The sequence below is a fragment of the Mirounga angustirostris genome, unplaced genomic scaffold (assembly GCF_029215605.1).
Source record: "Mirounga angustirostris isolate CCGP_5_RB_7025 unplaced genomic scaffold, mMirAng1.0.hap1 SCAF_10, whole genome shotgun sequence".
Taxonomy (NCBI): Eukaryota; Metazoa; Chordata; class Mammalia; order Carnivora; family Phocidae; genus Mirounga; species Mirounga angustirostris.
Window position 1 is genome coordinate 59,230,878 of NW_026991718.1, and position 19,591 is coordinate 59,250,468.

The following is a 19,591-nucleotide window of genomic DNA, read 5'->3' on the forward strand; positions in this document are numbered from 1 at the left end:
AATATACTTAATGCTGCAGAGGTGTACACTTAAAAATAGTTAAGATGGTAAATTTTAAATGTATATTTTACCCCAATAAAAAAAAAGTAAAAAAAAAAAATGACTTATGTACATACCATTTAGCCCAACAATGTAACTAGAAATTTATCCTATTGGTATTCACATATGTGGAAAATGATGTGTCTTCAAGAATGTTAATTAACAATATATATTAACAAAAGATTAGACACAAGTGTCCATCGGATGGAGACTAGTAAAATAAATTATGGTCCACTATACAATGGAATACTATGTAGCCTCTAGAAAGGAAGAGGAAGATGTTTATACTGATAGGGAAAGATTGCCATGATATATTGTAAAGTGAAATGGGCTAGCAGCTGTGTCAAAAAACAGGTGGTGGGAAGTTAGGGGATAGAGGGAAGGGAAGAAAATATATGCATATTTACTTGTATACTTACAGACCATAAACTATAGACTGATAGTTTCTGAAAACACAAGAAATTTTAAAAAAAAATTTTTTAAATAATTTCTACACCCAACATGGGGCTTGAACACACAATCCCAAGATCAAGAGTCACATGCCCTTCCAACTGAGCCCCCCAGGTGCCCCTGAAAACACAAGAAACTTATCATTGTTTGCTTCTGAGATAGAGAACTGCTGGCTGGGGTCAGGGGATGAAGACTGTCATACCTTCTGAATTTTAAAGATTTGTGAATTCAGGAAACTAAATAAAAATTAAAACTTCTATTTTTTTAATCTACTCAGAGAATTAATAACTGGTGGAGGTCACAAGAAATCTGGCACTAGATGGGCCCCAATACAGCATCTAAAACATTTGCTAAGTTCATGACAAGACTCTGTGTGTCTTACTTATTCACTGTTGTATGCCCAAAGATAGAGTTCTAGAACCCTCAATGGTACACAGTAAAGCACTTTAGAGAATGCTTGTTAAGTGAATGAATGAATGAGTGAACAGATAGCTGGTGTTAACTACTTGTTTTTATAGTTCAACATGAAGTAGGCTTTACAACCTTACAAGTTCAGACACTTTTAGAGTCAATAAAATCTTTCTCATGTTTAACAAAGGCCCATTTCATCTTCTTCCATCCTTGGTAGAAATGACCAAAAATTGTCATTTAAGAATCTCATTTTAAGTTTCTAAATGCTTGAAGTCATTTTGATCCCTTTATCCCCTTAGCCTTTACTTTTACCATTTCAACAGCCCCAACTTTTAACCTTCTCTCAAATACTTGTTCAATTATTTTGGCTTTTCTGAGCTCTCCACATCTTTCTTTGCAGATCTTCAATTGGTTCATGATATTTTAGTAAGGCTCAGACCTACCAAATATTGTGGAAGGATTGTTGACAAGGTTTTCACATTCCCTTCCATTAACACTTTCCTGTGTTAGCTTTTGAAAGAAAATCTTTTTCTTTCCAGAGGCAGCATGGAGTTGAGAAAAGAGAGCCAAGTTTCACATTAGGAGACCTAACTTCTGAATCTCCACCTTCACCATTTACCGGCTGAGTAGCCTTTCAATCATTTATTCAGCATATATTTGTTGAGGGTGCCTGGGTGGTTCAGTCGGTTAAGCATCTGCCTTTGGCTCAGGTCATGATCCCAGGGTCCTGGAATCAAGTCCCACATCGGGCTCTCTGCTCAGTGGGGAGTCTGCTTCTCCCTCTACCCTTCCCCCCTGCTCATGATCTCTCTCTCTCTCTCAAATAAATAAATAAAATCTTTAAAAAAAAACAAACATATTTGTTGAGCTTGCTCTGTGCCAGGTACTCTTTGGGCACTGAGGATAGAGCAGTGATCAAACAAAAGTCCCTACTCATGGAATTTACCTTCCAGTGGGGAGAGACCACCAGTAAACAAAGTGAATAAGTAAAATATATGTCATCACCATAGATGGTGATAAGTGCTATAAAGAAAAATAAAGAAGGAAAGGAGGATAGGGAGTGTGGAGGGGCAGGGGGTGCAATTTTAAGTAGAGTCAATAACAGTTTTCTTGACAAGGCCAACCTGAGAAAGTGAGAATTGAGTCAAGACACTAATGAATGTGAGAGAGTGAGTTATGTGGATTTCTGGGGATAGAGGGAGCAGTGCATGCAAAGGCTCTGGGGTTGCAAGTGGGCTTGCTGAGGAAGAGCAAGGAACTAAAGTGAACGGGAGAGCAGAGGAGTTCAGAAAGAGAGGAGGCTGTGAGGGGCTGGACAGCAACCTGTGACTGAGTGAATTAATTCCTGGCAGCTGTAACAACTTCTTATTCTCTGAGGTCCAAATAAAGTAATGTACTTGAAAAGTGCCTGCCACAGAATTTGACTGGATCAGGTGGAAATAAGCTTAATTGTCTGCAGGTCTTTGCAGCTGTTTTTCAGGTTGGCGGATCATTTTTTTCCTAATGGTTTATTCCCTGTGATGAGAGAGATGTCTGTGTTCTGAAACATTTTCATGGAAACAAAAAACCATGTGGCTAGTGTCAATTAAGGTGTTGGCCCATATCCCAGAGTTGATGTTTTTTATATCTAAGAGATATCTGCAGCTTACAAACCCACTCAACTGTGGCAGAGAGAATGGTGAAGAAGTAAGAGGGGAACAGGGGCCTAAGGTCTCTGGGGAATGACACAGACCAATGTAGTTGATTCAGCAGAACATTTAGTCAATGAATCTATCTGACAGATTAATTCTCTGCAATGTGGCCTGAACACTTTATCTAAGACCAGAGTTTCCAGACTACAATATTACCTAACCAAAATGGGTTTTTCTCTACTAGTCTTTCTATTTACTGAGAGCTCAAGATTTTAGTTAAGAAGGATAGTGGCAACCTGGCCCTTCAGCAGCCAATCATGAGACATTTGTCTGAGAACAAAGGCAAAAGGAAACCTATGGAAGAACCTGTCTCCAGTTTCAGATTCTAGAGGGCACAACTATTTTCAATTGCTTCCTCCAGAAGCCCTTGCTTTCTGGCCTGTAGAATAGCCCTGCTGTTCTATCAGCAGATAGAAACCTGGGTGGATTGAATTAATTTTGTTATCGTCAATCCATCAATCTCGGGTCTGTTAAATATTAATGCATCAGGCCAAGATGACCTCAGGTTCTCCAAGACGTATCTAGGTAACACAGTGCAACTACATCACCAACTAGAACCAACCTAAACACACACACACACACACACACACACAGAGCTATATTGACAGAGCATGAACTAAAATCAGTTATTTTAGGTCAGTAAGATTATTTTATCCTATTTTTCAAAATACTGCTTTTGCAATAAAAAGATGCATATGGGGGGGTACCTGGGTGGCTCAGTCGTTAAGCGTCTGCCTTCGGCTCAGGTCATGATCCCAGGGTCCTGGGATCGAGCCCCGCATCAGGCTCCCCGCTCAGCGGGAAGCCTGCTTCTCTCTCTCCCACTCCCCCCTGCTTGGGTTCCCTCTCTCGCTGTCAGTCTCTCTGTCAAATAAATAAAATCTTTAAAAAAAAAATGCATATGGGGTTTTAGTAAATGTGGATTATCAAGAAGCCTGTGCAATTAATTTGTCTTAAGATTCCAAACAACCTATTCTATAAAGGAGATTGATTTTTTTTTTTAAGTTTGTGCATTGTTATAATATATAGCCATTAAAATATGTTGTAGAAGACTAGTGACTGACCCAGAGAATGTTCAGGATATATTATGAAGTGAAAAAACGACTACCATACAATGCCATTAAATACATATTTTTATGTGTAAGGACAGTGTATGTATGAAAATGACATATATATTGAGTTTTACCTTTTTTTAAAAAAATATTTTATTTATTTATTTGACAGAGAGAGAGATAGCGAGAGCAGGAACACAAGCAGGGGGAGTGGGAGAGGGAGAAGCAGGCCTCCTGCAGAGTGAGGAGCCCGATGCGGGGCTCGCTCCCAGGACCCTGGGATCATGACCCGAGCCGAAGGCAGACGCTCAACGACTAAGCCACCCAGGCACCCAAGTGTTTACCTTTAGATGATGAAATTACAGGTGGTTTTAATTGTCTGTGCTGATCTATATTTTCAACACTTTCCGTAATGGACATGTATCACCTCTGTAAACAAAAATTATTTCAATTTTGTGTTAATTAAAATGTGGCTGCCTAATATTTCTAAAAATCAAATTCATTTCCAACTAGAAACACAAAGCAATTCAGCTACCCACTTTCCCTCCTTCCAAAAATGGCTTGAGAAGAGCACACAGCCATGAAGATTTGTGCCACTGCAATTTTGTACTGGCCGTGAGCACCTTCTCTGCGCTAGGCGTCTTTGTCAGCGCTCTCCTGCATCTCCTCACCTAATCTGCACAACCACCCCACAGAGAAGGTCTCGTTAGAAAGCCCATTTTAGAGATGGGGAAACTGAAGAGCAGGGAAGATAAATAAATCGCCCAAGACCACAAAATTAGGAAGAGGCACAGACCCAGACAGTGTGTTCCAAAGCCGGAGTCCTCACCATTGCTGGACACCTCACCCCAATCTCTGCATCCAGGCAGCCTGGCCACCTCACCTATGATGCTCAACAAGCTATGGCAAGCTCTAGCTCTCTCCTCAAAACCTCTGCTTCCCACTTGCCTTCTCACTCTTAGCAGCTGAACTGATTTCAGAGAAAAGGAGAATCCATTGAGTTTTGTGCATCCTTCCCTAACTTATCTATTCTTTCTCAAAGGGAGCAACCCGATATGATTGCAATATCTGGGACATGTGTACACTTAATAAATTATTCATTATTTATATCTGAAATTCAAATGTAACTGAGTGTCCTGTGTTTTGGACAACCCTACCAAAAGAAGATTTTCAGCTATCTTTACACACCAAAACAGTCTTAATTCCTCATTCACCTCCAAAAACCAATCACTGAGCCAAGAGATGCCTGTCATGCTTACAAACCCATTTCTCCTCCCAAGGAAAACTGTGACAACAAAACCCCATCTCCTGTTGCCCTTGACAGTCCTGTTTGAATTTGTCAGAATCTGGCCTCCACAGCTGATTGAAGACTAGCCTAAGGGGTCACTAAAACCTCTACCTCTGAGCACATCCACTATTCTGGCCAAATTCTAGTTGTCCCTCCCACACCCTCAGACTGTGGCAGTTTCAATACACTAGGAGACCCCTGGTCATGGGAGACCCAACACCCATCACCCTTGCTTACTATGTCAGATGCAGCCTCTGCCTGACTCAGCACCTCTCCTTCATCACCCTGATGCTCATAGCCCCAGGAAAAACGAACTTTGTCCTGGGCTTGCTACCATTGTCAGTGAGGTGAGGGAAGGTACAACCACACAGGAAAGGACTAGGGCATGGTAGATATTCCTGGAAAAATAGGGTTCATCCCACACCTTAGGGAAAACAGTATTATACTTGGTTTCCACATCTATCTTTCCTGTTCTATACATTCCTTGAGAGCAGGAGCTATAACTTTTTTTTTTTAAGATTTACTTATTTATTTGAGAGAGAGCATGCATGGTGGGAGTGTGTGCGAGTGCAGGGAGGGGCAGAGGGAGAGGGAAAGAATCCCAAGTAGACTTCCTGCTGAGCACAGAGACTGACCTGGGGCTTGATCTCACGACCCTGAGATCATGAGATGAGCCAAACCAAGAGTCCATTGCCTAACCAACTGAGCAACCTAGGCGTCCCAGGAGCTATAACTTTTATGTTCCTATGCTGAGAATGAGCCTGGATAGTTTTACCAGGAATAAATAAATGAACCAATAAATAAAACAGACTACAACAAGGAATAACTAAGCAAACTGTGACACCTTAGCTTTGTGAAATACTACATATATACTTAAAATAAGAAATATATATACTAAATACATAGAAATGTGAGGGTGAAACCAACTAAACTCAGAAAATAGAACATTAAATCATTTGTACTGTGATTATAACTATGCTAAAATTTACGTACAGGGGCATCTGGGTGGCTCAGTCAGTTAAGCATCTGCCTTCGGCTCAGGTCATGATACCAGGGCTCAGGTCATCGAGCCCCAAGTTGGGCTCTCTGCTCAGCCGGGGTTTGCTTCTTCTTGTCCCTCTATGATGTCTCTTGCTTTCGTGCTCTCTCAAATAAATAAAATCTTTTAAAAAATTAAAAATTTAAAAATTTAAAAAATTTAAAAGTACAATCTACATACAGACCACAATCAAGACTGGCAGAACTTGGAGTTGTAAATAGTTTCAAAACTAGTACTCAGTAGGGGATTTTTCTATATATATTTGCTCAATTTCAAAATAAATATTTTCTTACAGCTGAGAATCAAGAGGGACCTCAGCCTCTGAAGCACTGGAATAAATAAATCCACAGGTCTCAGAATTTGAGCTCCTATTAAAATTGGCTCAAGCTAAGATTTTCCTTTTCAGAGGGTACTGTTTGCTTTCATGCTGTCCATACATCAATGTGATAGAAACAGTATCTATTCAACACAAATTAAAGGGTATATCTAGCCATGAATTGGTTGGTTTGACCAGTAAAGACCAAAAACATGTATTTTCCTTCTACCAGATAATCCCTCATTTTATATTTGAATTTATACTATATTTAAGCAGTTAGCTTAGTTCAATAACTATAGGCCCATAGATCCATGTGAATCATTCTCAAGACTATGTTTTCATCATGATCCTTCCCCAAAGCCTTCACTCCTGATTGCCCAATCCAAATTGCTCAACCCAGCGGACTCCTGCAGCAGCTGATTCCAATCTGCCCTGACAATCCTATCTTTCACTAAGCTTTTCTGCTCTAACTAAATTTGCCTCTGGTATTTTACTCATAGAAGTGCCTAAATCAAGCCCTACTTTCTCTGTAAACTCCTCTGCCCTTCCCTATCAGAAGAGACTTTTGGATCTCTCCTCCAAATTTCTCTGAATAGCATTTACTTTTGTATCTTCCTTCAGCCCTTACCATTCTTCTGGTTTGTGTTGTTAATATCCTTTGTGTGTGTTCATTTTGATAAGGAAAATCTGTGTCCTAAGATGGCCGACCAAGCCTGTGAGGGAGTCCCAGTCCTTGCCCCAGGGCTCTTCCGGGTTCTTCTCCCTGCCCCGCTTTGCACACGCCAAGTATGCGGAAGTAGAAGTGTATAAATTGCCCCCTTTGTTTGCGATCGGGGCTCAGACTTTTGGAGACCACTCTCTTGTGAGCCCGCCGGCGTTAAATAAACCTCCTATCTTCCAAGATCTCTGAGTGCCGCTTGGCTCTCAGTTCAGGTTCTGTAACATTTGGTTCCCTGACCAGGAAACCCAACCGCGCTGGCCCATTGTTGCCACCAGTTTGGAGGGATCCTAATGGAGAAGGTGCGCCCTGCCTAATTTTCGGCAGTCTCCCGCCCTGGTTGCCTCGGGCTGGCCCTGCTCCACTGTTCCTGCTGGACTCGAGGAGACTTGGCAGGTGAGGACCTGGTCCCAACTTCGGATTCCGGTAAAGCCTGGGGCCCCAGGACCCAGACAGGCCCACCCCCATTGGAGTGGAAGGGGAGCCTGATCACCTCCCAGAGACCTCTTAGAGGTCTCACAGGTAGGGATTCCCAGGGAGGGAATGTGATAACTTCTGGAGTGTGAATGTGTGAGTGAATGTGCCGTCCGACCTGGCTTGCTCAAGCGGACTGATTCTGTGACTCCAAGGTCGGCACCCTTAAAGTCCCCAGAAGCCTAGAGTCTGAGTGGGCCCGTCTGCTATTCTGTGGTGAACAGCATATGGTCTGTGGCAGCATCAGAATAGTTTCCGATCGTTAAGTCACAAAGCTGAGACTGCTATGGCTAAGCCTCACCTAAGCTCCTTCGGGACACGGCCAGACGGGCATCTGATTGGTCTCCTCATCTCAGCCCTTTGTCTGTCTCTGCACCACCACACATGGGGACATCACCATGGGGTCAGGGCAGAGTAAACCTACAGTTCTAGAGACCATGATCAAAAATTTCGAGAAGGTCTGGCCAAAGTGCCTAAGCCCAGTCGTGTGTGAAATGCTTCAGAACACTTGATGGAGACAAAGTGGAGCAACCAAAATTGAGATCATGAGACAAGCCTGGGGGTCTGGAATTTGCGGAGGTCGGAGGACCTGGGAGTCAAGTCGGCCTTCTCTAACAAGGCAAGATCTCCAGCTATTTAGGTTCTTTAGCTTCACAGAGCACCATTCCCTGTCGTCTCTGGGTGGTGGAAGGTTGGGGCGAGCATCCCCCAGGTATGGGACAGGTCTCAGGTAGAGAGAGGCAGGGGACATTGGCTCTTCTGGAGAGGAGAAATGAAAACAGAGAAGAAGTCAGATCAAAAGCCAAGCTACTACACTGTTCAAAGGCAGTTTCCGGTTGTCTGTCTGGGGGTAGGGCTGACATTGGCGATTTAAACAAGATAACCCAGGCGATACAGATCCTGCTGGTCCATCGGCCGCACTCTGAACAGCAAGGCTTAGACTTTGTTTCCAAACCTGCTTTATAAGAGTCACCTGGGAGGACCTTGTTAAAACAACTATTTGGGGGATGGGGTAGCCAGGTGATGGGTATTACGGAGGGCACGTGTTGTGATGAGCACTGGGTGTAATATTATCTGGCCTATGCAAACCCACTGAATCAAAATGGGTGGGATGGGGGGGAATATTCCAGAAGCTGTGTGTTTAAAAAGCAACCCCTGGGGGCACCTAAGTGGCTCAGAAAAAAAACTCTCAGACTTGGGATATCGAGCCTTATGAAAGAAGGCACAAATCTGCCAACAACAGGTCTGATACCTTGGTTTTCTCCTCACCCAAGGGAAAAGAGAACTAGGGCTGGAGAAGAAAAGGATCATCCTCTCCCTGCAACAGCCCCAGACAAAAAGGGGCCTACGAGAATTCCTGGGGGCTGCAGGATTCTGCCACATCTGGATCGCTGGGTTCTCGGCAATAGCAAGACCCCTTTATGATCTCTTAGGGGGACCAGATTGAGAACCCCCTGCCTGGACTGAAAAGGAAAAAATAGCACTTGGGGTACTCACCCAGACTGTTGGACCCTGGCAATGGCCAGTTGCTTACCTGTCAAAGAAGCTGGACCCTGTGGCAGTGGGATGGCCCCCATGCCTCAGGGCACTGGCAGCCACAGTCCTACTCATCAAGGAGGCGGGCAAACTTATCCTGGGGCAAGAAACATCCCCGGAAGAAGTCCCTCCCCCCAGTTACACTAAAAAGGAAAAGGAATGGGCCATGGCTGAGGGGGCCACCCTGACTGAAAAGGGATGGTGGATGATGCCAGACAGGCGCATCTTTGTTCCAACAGCAACTGGAGGGCATCTAGTCAAGGAAGACAACTGACTCACTCATCTGGGAAAAACTGCATTAGAGGCCTTCTCAAGGCATCAGTCAGCTGCCAGCACTATGCCGAGCAATGGGTGAACCAATGCATAACATATGCTAAAAATAATGCTCGGTCTGCCCACGGTCCCCACCAGGTGTCCAGAGGATGGGAGCAACCCCCTTCGAAGATCTAGAGGTAGACTTCACAGACATGCAGCCGAGCAGGGTTTTCAAATATCTCCTAGTAATAGCATGCACATACTCTGGGTGGGTCGAAGCCTTCCCGACCAGGACGGAGCAAAGCCAGAAAGTAGTTAAAGTCCTCCTGTGGGAGATCGTGCCCCAGTTCGGCCTGCCTTTAACAATCCATAGTGACAATGGACGGGCATTTGTGGCAGACATTGTACAGGTCTTGACCAAATCTCTCAACATCACCTGGAGACTCCATACCGCTTACCGGCCCCAGAGTTCAGGGAAAGGGGTTTTTGGGAGACTGTGGAGTCAGGATGAACCCTGGCAAGTTGAGAACCCTATGTGAATTGGAATGGCCCACCTTTGATGTCGGGTGGCCTTCAGAAGGGATATTGGATGTCCCAAGGATTCATCGAGTATGGCGAGTCATAACAGGAGAACCAGGACATGCTGACCAGTTTTTGTACATTGACTCCTGGCTAGGAATTGCCCAGACCCTTCCTGCCCCCCCACCCCAGGTGCGATTCGCTTGCAATAGGCAGGGACAGGCCAGGGTCTTAATCGCCTCATCCAAGTGACCTACAGAAAATCAGCAAAAGCCCCAGTCTCCACAAATCCTAGTCAGAGATCCCTAGAACAAACCGAACCTGCCCCTACTGTACATACCCCCAAGACCGTCTACACCTGGCCCTTCAGCTCCAGACACTCCATCACCATCGGTTTTACCAGTGCCCCCAGGCCCAAAGGATCCACTCTCTCCAGGACCAGCAGCCAGGCTGCACCCCAGGCCAGGCGCAAGCGCCCTCCAAATGCCAGTATGAGAGACATGGAACCCGGAGGCATGATGAAGATGGGACGGTCCAGGGCGCCTGGGTGGCTCAGTCGGTTAAGCGACTGCCTTCGGCTCAGGTCATGATCCTGGAGTCCCGGGATCGAGTCCCGCATCGGGCTCCCTGCTCGGCGGGGAGTCTGCTTCGTCCTCTGACCCCATCCCCTCTCATGTGCTCTCTGTCTCTCTCATTCTCTCTGTCTCAAATAAATAAATAAAATCTTTAAAAAAAAAAAAAAAAAAAAAAGATGGGACGGTCCAACCTGGCCGTTCCATGATGTATTATCAGCCCTTCACCACCGACCTCCTCAACTGGAAACATAACTGTGGCAGTTCTCTGAGCTGTTTGACTTTACTTTCCTGGAAGAGGTGGCATATAATCCTAGAAAAGGGTATGGGGTATGTGCAAAGCCACCCCTAGCAGAGCCAAAGGTTGTCTGGTTGCAGACATCCATCCTACTCTGAGAAACCACAGGCCATGGTAGACCTCATAGAATCCCTCTTCCAAACTCATCAGCCAACCTGGGAAGGCTGCCAACGGTTACTCTGCACCCTGTTTAACACAGAGGTAAGGAGGAGAATAATGAAAGGTGCACAAGCAGTACCTGGAACAGCACGCACCCGCGGGAGTCATCAACCCTGCTGCCTGGGCTAATACGGCCGCACCCAAAGAGCACCCAGCATGGGACTTCACCACAACCGAGGGATAGGCCCACATCTGCTGGTACCAGGAGGCCCTCCTCCAGGGAATCCAGGCAGGAGCTAAGAAACCCCTGAACATGACTAAGGTATCCTCGGTCACTCAACAACCAGGGGAGTCCCCTGGGGACTACTACGAAAGACTGAAGCCTACAGGATATATACTCCATTTGACCCCGAGGGACAGGAAAGCCAACAGATGGTAAACACCTCCTTCATGGCTCAAGCCACTCCAGACATCAGAAAGAAACCAGAAACTAGAGGGTTTTGCCAGAATGAACATCACCCAACTAATATAGATTGCCAATAAGGTCTACATGAACAGGGAGGTCTCAGCTGAATGGGAAGCCGACAAAAAGATGAAAAAGAAAGTCAGCCTCCTTGCCGCCACCCTGAAAGAAAAGGACAACACAAAGATGGGGAGACCCCAACCACCAAAATGGGGGAAGCCCAGAACCCCCTTGGCAAGGGATCGATGTGCCTACTGTAAAGAGAAAGGGCATTGGAAAAATGAATGCCCAGCCGCTACAAGGAAGAACCCCGAGAGGAGGACCTCATAGGCCTTGTGGGAATGGACTCAGACTGAGGGGGACCGGACTCTTTCCTCCTTGGCCCCATGAGCCCACAGTCAGAATGAAGGTGGGGGGCCAACCAGTGAGTTTTATGGTTGATACTGGGGCCGAGCACTCTGTTGTCACCTCCCCAGTGGCCCCTTTCAGCAAAAGGACTGTGACCATCCTTGGGGCCACTGGGACGCAGGCAATAACAACAGCCCTTTTGCCAGGCTTGCCAGTGGGAACTTGGGGGTCACAAGGTCCAACATGAATTCCTTTTTCTGCCTGATTGCCCCATCCCTCTCCTGGGCCAAGACATACTCTCTGAGCTTAGGGCTCAGATCACCTTTGAGCCCACTGGACACACTAGCCTCCAATTAACCCAAGGCAAGAGGAGACAGGGTCTCTGAACAGTAGAGTGAATGAATCACACCCTCAAGGGAACCTTAGCAAAGTTTTGTCAGGAGACTAACTTCCATGGACGGATCTGCTACTCCTAGCTCTCCTGCATGCTCGCTGCACGCCCGGGACATCAGGTTTCTCCCCATTCGAACTTACAACAGGTTGGAGATAAAGGGATAAAGGAGCAGTTTCAGGCCCTGGGGGCCACCCTAAATAAATTACAAAAGTACACCTTTGAGAGGGCCCCATTCTCCTTAGGGTCTCAGGTACAGTCCTTCCAGACGGGACTCACTTTGGGTCAAAGATTGGAAGAAAGAAGAAAACTCATCATTCGGACGAGGAACTGTACCAGTGGAGAGTCCAGCCAGACTTCACGAACCTTCCGGCTTCACCTTCGATGAGACTCCCACTGACTGATGGGCACCTGCTAACCGTGGTCCCTGGCTCTCATCAGTGTGATTTCCCTCATCTTGGGAGTCAGACTCTACACTGTTGCCCCTCCTGACTGGACTTTCGCCCAGGGGCTTCTACCTAAGGTCATAGATCCCACTTTTACTGGCCCTCTGCTCTCTACTCCTAAGCGCATTTCACCATGGTTTTCCTGGCTCCAGTCAGTCCTGGTCTTCTGCTACCTGGTGTGCTGTTAAGTTTATGATTAAGTCCATGTTTGCCCCAAGACTTGCAGTCAACCCTCAGAGTCAAACAGAATGATGCCCTCTAAACTAGGTGTTTAAAGGGACATCAAAGGGGAGGATTATAAGGAAAATCTGTGTCCTAAGATGGCCGACTGAGCCAGGAAGAGAGTCCCAGTCCTTGCCCCAGGGCTCTTCCGGGTTCTCCCTGCCCTGCTTCTCACCAAAAGTGCCAAGTATGTGGAAGTAGAAGTGTATAAATTGCCCCCTTTGTTTGTGCTTAGGGCTCAGACCTTTGGAGATCACACTCCTCTGAGCCCGCCAGCATTAAATAAACCTCCTATCCTCCAAGATCTCTGAGTGCCACTTGGCTCTTGCGTTGGGCGATCCAGTCCAGGTTTCGTAACAATTTGGTCTTCCAAAGTAGACAGTGTCATCACTGAAGGCAGAATGAGCCAGCAAAATGATCTTCACAAGGTGGGTCAGTGGTCCACTGGAAAGGTAGAGAAATTCAATTATGTACATTCCCATAACCCAAGTGGCACCTTACAGTTTTTGAAAATAATGCTGTGCTCAATGTCTACAAGACTGAATCATGCTAACCAAAAGCTCAAGAAATTTGTGATAAGCCAGCTTCCTATTTTGCAGTGGGAGTGGCCATTTGAGTAGGCTTTTTCCCTTCGATGAAAACCCAATTATAGATGAGAAAGTCCCTGGTAAGCAGAGACAAAATTGGCTCTATAACCATGTATTAGTTTTCTATTACTGCTGCAATAAATTACCACAACTTAGTGGCTAACAACAACACAAATTTACTATTTTATGTTTCTGTAGGTTCAAAGTCTAACACAGGTCTCATTGGACTAAAATCAAGATGTTGGCAGGGTTCTAGCCCCTTTGTATTTTTATTTTTATTTTTTTTTTAAAGATTTTGTTTGTTTATTTGACAGAGAGATACACAGCCAAAGAGGGAACACAAGCAGGGGGAGTGGGAGAGGGAGAAGCAGGCTTCCCGCGGAGCAGGGAGCCCAATGCGGGGCTCGATCCCAGAACTCTGGGATCATGACCTGAACCGAAGGCAGACGCTCAACGACTGAGCCACCCAGGCGCCCGTATCCCCCTTTTAAAATTAAGGATTTATTTATTTATTTTAGAGAGATTGAGAGAGAAAGAGAGAGAGAGTGTAAGTGGGGGGAGGGGCAGAGTGAGAGGGAGACAAGCAGACTCCCTGCTTAGCAAGGATCCTGACCCAGGGCTTGATCCCAGGATCCTGAAATCATTACCTGGACCAAAACCAAGAGTTGGATGCTTAACTGACTGAGTGACCCAGGTGCCCCTGGGTTCTATCCCTTTTTGCAGATGATAGGGGAGAATCTGTTTCTTTGACTTTCCAGCTTTTAGAGGTGTCTACGTTCTCTTGGTTAATGCCCCCCTTCGTCCATCTTCAAAGCCTGCAATGTCATGTTGCTGATTTCTTCACACCTCCCCCCTCCCACTTTTAAAAATTTGTGATTAAATTGGACTCACCCAAATAATCCAGAGTAATCCCCCATCTCAAGGTTTGTTTGTTTGTTTGTTTTAAGAATTATTTATTTGGGGGCACCTGGGTGGCTCAGTCATTAAGCACCTGCCTTCGGCTCAGGTCGTGATCCCAGGGTCCTGGGATCGAGTCCCGCATCGGGCTCCCTGCTCTGTGGGGAGTCTGCTTCTCCTTCTCCCACCCCCCTGCTTGTGTTCCCTCTCTCGCTGTTTCTCTCTGTCAAATAAATAAAATTTTAACCAAAAAAAAAGATTTTATTTATTTGAGAGAGAGAGCATGAGGAGGAGGCAGAGGAGTGGGGAGAGAAGCAGACCCCCCACTGATCAGGGAGCCCAACTCAGGACCCGATCCCAGGATCCCGAGATCATGACTCAAGCCAAAGGCAGACGCTTAACTGCCTAACTGACTGATCCACCCAGGTGCCCCATCCCCATCTCAAGGTTCTTAATCACATCTGTAAAGTCTCTTTGCCCTGTAAATGAACAAATCTACATATTCTGGAGTTTAGGACATGGACATCTTTGGGAGGCAATTATTCTGTCTACCACTGTCAAATTTCCAAAAGATATTCATGTGAAATTTATGTATTAGATATGAATTTTAGCACATGTAAAATACAAAAAAATATTACTTTTATTCCCAAATTTTGACTCCCCTTAGACTAAGGTGATGAGAAATCAATTAATAATCATTGTTGATTGCACTTGAAATGCCAGAAAATCTTGATCTCAAGCCATGTGGTCACCCAACGTACAATAGCACTCGTTCTGTGGGGTATGGGCATTTTTGCCCAAGTAGGACATCTTGGGGTCCCATCATCCTAAATGCCCCAATCCACTGAGGTATGACCCTTCCCTGGGCCCCCAAAGTAGTAATGAAGTTCATAGTATTCCAGAACCCTTCCTTTTTTTTTACCCCAGGCAGGTACCTCTCTCTTCCCTCCTTTTCACTGGGGTTACACTTTAACAAAAAACCTGAAGAGCACTTGGCTTTAAACTGCTTTTGGTTTTCTCTCTTGCAAAAATTTCCAGGAAAAGAATTCTAAAAGACCTAGAAACAAAGGACCTCTGTAGAGTGGGGTGGGGTGAGGATGCGTGGGCACTGAGAAATAATATAGTGAGCAAAACACATTGCTACAATTAATAAATTAACATCTCAAAAAAATATCCTGTTTCATAAATATAGCCTACTGTTTCATCTTCTACCAGAATCTGCTTCATTTTAGATAATTTCTTTCACTTCATCTTCTTTATAAATAGTTCTGCAGAGGCACTGGTAAATTCTGACTCAGAGTCTTTTTTTTTTTTAATCAAGGTATAATTGACATATAGCATATTAGTTTCAGGTGTATGAACATAATGATTCAATATTTGTATATACTGTGAAATAATCACCACAGTGAGTCTAGTTACCAACCATCACCATACAAAACTACAAAAATTTTTTTCTTGTGATAAGAACTTTTATGATTTACTTTCTTGGCAACTGTCAAGTATGCACTACAGTATTATTAACTTATGGTCACCATGCTGTACATCACAACCCAGGACTTATTTATTTTATAGTCATGGTCTTCTTTTTTTTTTAGGATCTGTATAAGTTATGAAGTTCTGTTTACATATGTCCTTTTCCTGTGAACATTTCTAATAATGTGTTTTATTTTATATTAGCTAGTTGAACCTGGTTGCTCCCATAAGGGATGTGGGGACACTCTCTAATCTATTAGTGAGGTATTTATAAAGCAAAGTTAGGATAGTTTGTTGTATCTGAACATAACCAGTTCTTATTTGTGTATGTGTATGTATGTGTGTTTTGCATATTTATTTTATTTTTAGTTTAGTTTTTTTTTAATGTTTTATTTATTTATTCATGAGAGTCAGAGACAGAGAGAGAGAGAGAGAGAGAGGCAGAGGCAGAGGGAGAAGCAGGCTCCCCACCTAGCAGGGAGCCTGATGCGGGACTCGATCCCAGGACCCTGGGATCATGACCTGAGCCGAAGGCAGATGCTTAACCATCTGAGCCACCCAGGCGCCCTTATTTTTAGTTTTATAAGTTGTGGTAGCATATACATAACATAAAAGTTACCACTTTAACAATTTTAGAGTATGGAATTCAGTAGCATTAAGTTTTATGTTGTGCAACTATCATCACTATCTAGTTGCAGAACTTTCTCATCACCCCAAATGGAAACCCTATACCCATTAGTCACTTGCCCACCAATCCTTTACAGAGTTTTATGTTAATTTTTTCAGTTGATATAATACACTCACAAACAATATTAAATGCATAAGCAATATAAAATGTATGGATAAAAAGCTCTTTCCCACCCTATCTTATCAGTTTCTCTGGAGTATGCTTCTAGGGTTTCTTTATACACATATAAGCAAATTTTCTCTCATTTTTACAGAGAATATACCATTCCATAAACAGTTCTATACCTTGCTTTTTCCTTTTTTTTTTTTTTTAAGATTTTATTTATTTGAGGGCGCCTGGGTGGCTCAGTTGGTTAAGCGACTGCCTTCGGCTCAGGTCATGATCCTGGAGTCCCGGGATCGAGTCCCGCGTCGGGCTCCCTGCTCGGCAGGGAGTCTGCTTCTCCCTCTGACCCTCCTCCCTCTCATGCTCTCTCTCATTCTCTCTGTCTCAAATAAATAAATAAAATCTTAAAAAAAAAAAAGAATTAAGATTTTATTTATTTGAGAGAGAGAGCATGAGAATGGGGTGAGGGGCAGAGAGAAAAGCAGACTCCCCACTGAGCAGGAAGTCCAACGCAGGGCTCGATCCTGGGATTCCAGGATCATGACCTGAGCCAAAGGCAGACACTTAACCAACTGAGCCATACAGGCGCCCCTCCTTTTTTTTTTTTTTAACTTAAAATACATATCCTTATTAAATTGTTGTAGCAGCTAATATGTAGGTTATCATAAGTCCTGTTTTCCTTGGGATAGTCTCTGTCATGCCTGTTTTCCAGGTGTTTGGATGATAAGATGTATGATTATCATATTTATAATGGAGTCTGTCGCCCACTTTTTACCAAATACAAATAATAAACCATTTGGGGATTGGGTCCATAATTGACTAGTTAATATATATTTGTTGACTGATGTACTATGAATCCCAGGTGATTCCTAAACTAGACTTTGAAAATGACTGTTCCAGTGAAATATATAATGCACAAGTGATCCTTAGTCCATCGTTAATCTTGAAAATTAATTGGGATGGCACACCTGGCTGGCTCAGTCCGAAGAGCATGTGACTCTTGATCTTGGGGTTGTGAGTTAAGCCCCATGTTGGGTGTAGAAATTACTTAAAACCTTAATACATCTCAGTTAATGTTCTTTTTTTTTTTTATTTATCTACCTCTCAGAGAGGCTCCAGAAACAAAGAATAAATTATCAATTACATGTGAAGGTGCTACTTTTTTTTGGAAAGCAAGTTGGCTGTATTTATGACAATATTAAATACAAATACCCTCTGATTTTGGAAATCCTCTGTTAAAAATTTGTTCCACATATATATTTACACAGATACTCAAGCATTGTTAGAGAAACAATCTACATGACAAGCAAGAGGGAACTGGGGGTACCTGGGTGGCTCAGTCAGTTAAGCGTCCGACCTCAGCTCAGGTCATAATCTCGGGGTCCTGGGATCCAGCCCTGCATCAGCTCCCCACTCAGCAGGCAGTCTGCTTGTACCTTTGCCACTACCCCCCTACTCGTGCTCTCTCTCAAATAAATAAAGTCAAAAAAAAAAAAAAACTTAAAAAAAAAAAGACAGCACTGGTTAAACAATTTATGATACTCAGTGAAATGCTATGTACCCATTAAAAAGAGTGGGGCAAAAAGAGAATGAGAAGACAGGCCACAGATTAGGAGAAGATATTTGCAAAAGACACATCTGATAAGTGATTGTTATCCAAAATACCCAAATAACTCTTAAAAGTCAACAATAAGAAAATAACCCAATTAAAAAATGGGCCAAAGGGGACCCCTGGCTGGTTCCACTGGTGGAGCATGCAACTCTTGATCTCAGCGTTGTGAGTTCAAGCCCCATGATGGGTGTAGAGATTACTTAAATATAAAAATCTTAAAAAAACAAACAAACAAAAAATGAGCCAAAGACTAGAACAGATGCCTCACCAAAGAAGATATATGGACAGCAAGTAAACATATGGAAAGATTTCCAACGTCATATGTCATTAGGGAACTACAAATTAAAACAACAAAACATCACTACACACCTATTGGAATGGCCAAAATCCAAAACACAGACAACACCAAATGCTAAGGAGGATGTGGAGCAACAGGAACTCTCATTCATTGCTGATGGAAATGCAAAAAGATACAGCCATGTTGGAAGAGTTTGGCAGTTTCTTACAAAACAAACATACTCTTAACATATGATCCAGCAATCACACTGCTTGGTATATACTCACATGAGATGAAAATTTATGTCTACACAAAAAACCTGCACATGGATGTTTATAGCAGCTTAATTCATAATTGCCCAAACTGGGAAGCAACCAAGATGCCCTTCAGCAGAGGAAGGGAAAAATAAATTGTGGTATATCCAGACCATGGAAGATTATTCAGTACTTAAAAAAAAGGAAAAAAGAGCTATCAGACAATGAAAAGACATGGAGGAGCCTTAAATTCCAACACTGAGTGATTCTAGTGATTCTGGAAAATGCAAAACTATGGAAACAGTAGAAAGATCCGTGGTTGGCAGGGGTTGGGGGAGGGAGGGTGGATAGGAAGGATGAATAGACAGAGCACAGAGGATTTTTAGGACAGTGAAACTGTTCTGTATGATACTGTAATTGTGGGTACACGTCATTAGACATTTGTCAAAACTCATATACAACCACCAAGGGTGGACCCTAATGTAAACAATGGACTTTAGATGATAATAATATATCAATATAAGTTCACTGTTTGTAACAAATGTATTAGTGTGTTGTGGGATGTTGATCATCTGGGAGGCTGTGGGATATGGGGAGAGGGAATGTATGAGAACTCTATTTTCTGCTCAGTTTTGCTGTGGACCTAAAACTGCTCTAAAAAAATACAGCTTATCCATTAAAAAAACTCTTTTTTGAGTGTGGCACACTGGTAAGAGTTATCCTACTCAAGATACAGTGTTGGGTGAATAAATGAAGTTCAGACCATGCTTTTTGATCCTGTTTTGTGTAGGAGAAATATCTAGAGAGAGAAATGGGTAGGCTTAAATAGGCTCAGAACATAGAACATGGAAGGACATAAAAGAATTTGCTAACAGGGGTTTCTTCTGGGGAATGGCTTGGGCAATCAGTTTGGAGTTTTAATATGAACATGTAGTTATGGCTTTTCCATGATTATTTACTTTAGTTATTTAAATAATAAATGATATGTTTTCTTTGCAGAATATTCTAGCAATTCAGGTAGTATAAAAGTGCTCTTGACCTCCCTCCACCCAGTTCCACCCCCCTTCCAAC

General features: G+C 43.7%; 1 long non-coding RNA gene across 1 annotated transcript in view; it reads left to right on the plus strand.

Annotated features, from left to right (window-relative positions):
* LOC123851265 (uncharacterized) overlaps positions 1-19,591 on the plus strand; it is a 167,438-nt gene that overhangs the window by 122,756 nt on the left and 25,091 nt on the right. The window lies entirely within an intron of this gene.